Source organism: Neomonachus schauinslandi, chromosome 1 (genome assembly GCF_002201575.2).
Source record: "Neomonachus schauinslandi chromosome 1, ASM220157v2, whole genome shotgun sequence".
Classification (NCBI taxonomy): Eukaryota; Metazoa; Chordata; class Mammalia; order Carnivora; family Phocidae; genus Neomonachus; species Neomonachus schauinslandi.
The window spans coordinates 23,604,869-23,607,636 of record NC_058403.1 but is presented as its reverse complement, the minus strand read 5'-3'; the positions used below and the strand labels follow the sequence as shown (position 1 = coordinate 23,607,636).

Genomic DNA, 2,768 nt, shown 5'->3' with positions numbered 1-2,768 from the left:
TTATCTAAGCAGGCAGGAAGCCCTAGTTCTCTTGGCAGGAGGTGCTTGAGTGAGGAGGTGTGTGTGTCCTTTTCTTTGATAGTTAGCTGTTGTTCAACTGAGATTTTTGGTGGGTGTGTTTTTCATTTCAAACTAAAATCATCATTTTACAAGTATATCCAATTTCCTCTGATATTAACAAGTGTGAGGGAAAAAATGGATCAAAATGAAATAGTAAACAGAATCAAGAGTGGGAAATGGGAATTTAATCTTGAAGTATTTGTCGTCTTTTAATTTCTTGGCTATGCTGCTAACTGGGCCTTTATGGTCCCTGCAGTCACAAAGATGGCACATATCTTTGATATTATGCTGAATAAATACCTCTAGGTAATCAGCACATGATCTTGAAACACTATTGCTGTTAGATTATACGTTGTTAGCACTTTGACACAAGAGGTACTTGATATTTCAGTCAATGATCGCTTCACTGAGCACTATTCTTTTCACCCTCTCATCATGTTGTAAACTGTTTTCTAGCTCAGGCAGGCAGTAATTGATCTCAATAATGTGGCTAAGTACTTAACCACTGAGCAGCAACCAGATGTGAGGGTTTATTTCCAGTAAAACACTTGAATACTGCCCATGGAGAAGTGAGTCTAATGTCAGTTCCACCCTTGATGTAACAAGTGCTCTTTGGTGAGCTGTACTCTTTTAATGAGATTATTTGTAAGCATAATGGGGAGTATGGAAATGTGCCAATTGAAGAGTCAATGGGAGAGGAATAATAGGGATAATGAGTGACAGGGAGAGGAGAAACAGGTAGACCAAGGAAATCAGGCACACTGAGGACTCTGTAAAATCAAGTGAGTGAATTATAGCTGTAAGGGGATGTCTAATGGTAATTTTTGATGTGTTTTATACTCAGGAGCGTGAAAGTCACTTTATGCATTCTATTTTTGATAATTAAGATAATTTATAGGTTTGCCACCTTTCCTCTTTCAAGTGGCAAGCTTCCAGATCCTTTCTGCACCGTCATGCTGTAGAATGAAGTGGCAAGTGAACAAGTTCTCAATAAGCCTGCTAAAATTCCAAAGTTATTGCCATCAAATAAATGTTTTCTAAAATGACTCTTATATTTTTTCTTAATTAACATATTTCTTTTTAGCAGAGATATAGAAGTTCATATCTCACTATCTGAGTAGGGAGCCCAATGTGGGACTCGATTCCAGGACACTGGGATCATGACCTGAGCCAGAGGCAGATGCTTAATGGACTGAGCCACCCAGGCACCCCAATGTTTCCCATATTTTAAAGGTTGATTTGACATGTTTTGCCACAAATTCAGTTTTAAACCCTAAAAAATATTTTATAAATAAAAATAATAAACTTTTACCTTTTGAAATAATGCAAAATACTATTGAACATGGAATGCAATGATAGTATCATTTTTCTGTCTATCCACGTAACATTTAATCTTTAAAAGTACTTGAATCTGCACATAATAGCTTTAATTGAAAGGGATAAAGCATATTATTAAATCTGGCAGACTAATTCATCTTATGCATTTATAACAAGTACTTCAAATCATTTCATTCTTTCACCTGTCCAAAATCAACATTTTCCATATGTTCATTAGGTTTCCTTCCATATTATTTTTTTGAACATGCACTGTGAGCTTAAATCTCAAAGAAACAAAAGAATGTATTGTCACGAAAGGAAAAGAGAGTGCTTACTTTGGCAGTACTTAAGCTAAAATTCTGACCAATACAGAGATTAGCATAGCCCTTACACAAGGATGTCACCAAATTTGTGAAGCTTTCCATATTAAAAAAAAAAAAAAAAAGAAGAAGAAGAGGGATGTTTGAACTACATCAGCTAAATTTTAAAAACCGTTTAGAGCAAATAACACCTCAAATTTTGTAAATTTATCATTCTAGCTTAAATTTACATAAAAATATGAGGTCCTAATACTGAAAATGCTTTTTCATATTAAAAAAGTCCTTTAAATATTTTTAAATGACATTAGAATCCTTAGATATTTTCCAAGGAATATAAAGATCAAAGCACCTGTGTCTTTTCTTCCATTGGCATATTGACTCAAATTACTATAAACTTTCCTATTTAAGTGAAGCATTTTACAAAATTCCACATAGAGTCCATTATCTGAATTGTGGAAGAAAATAAAATCTTATTGAGGAGCAAGAATTGGCACAATTTCAATTAGTCTGCCAGATTTAATAATATGATAACAAATGAGACCATTGGACTCATTTGTCATGAAATGTCATCATCCACCTTCATATTCCTATTTATTCCCCTTACCATTGCCTCTTGGTAAACGTGGGAGGCAGTCCCTACATATGGAAAATCCTGGTGTAGGTGGGCAGTGGCTGCTTTATAATTGCATAGAATCATTTCATCAAATAAAATAAGTATTATTTTTAAGTAGAGTTAAAATGTCATATCTAAAATGCTTCTGTTTTTGTTCTTTTCATTCATTTATTCAAAAATGTTATTTTTCTGAGCACTCTAATAGATGCTTGGCATATAACAAATACCCATTTATATGGAACATCTGGTCCCAGTGTCCCCATATATGCTCACTCTATCATGATAGAAGTACGAAAATCAGTAAAATAAGTATCGTTTCCTGATTTATTTATAATAATAACAATATAATTTTTACAATAATAAAATTACTTTATGTAAATGAAAAATTTAAAGTCTTTTCTCAGTACATGTTAAGGGTTAAAAACAAGTGTTTTATATCATTAAAATTAACTATTCAT

General features: G+C 33.2%; 1 non-coding gene across 1 annotated transcript; it reads left to right on the top strand.

The window, feature by feature from the left end:
- Positions 1–1,704: 1,704 nt before the first annotated feature.
- Positions 1,705–1,808, top strand: LOC123326990. Its single transcript, XR_006541460.1, has one exon. It is a non-coding gene; the product is annotated as a U6 spliceosomal RNA (small nuclear RNA).
- The last annotated feature ends 960 nt before the right edge of the window (positions 1,809–2,768 follow it).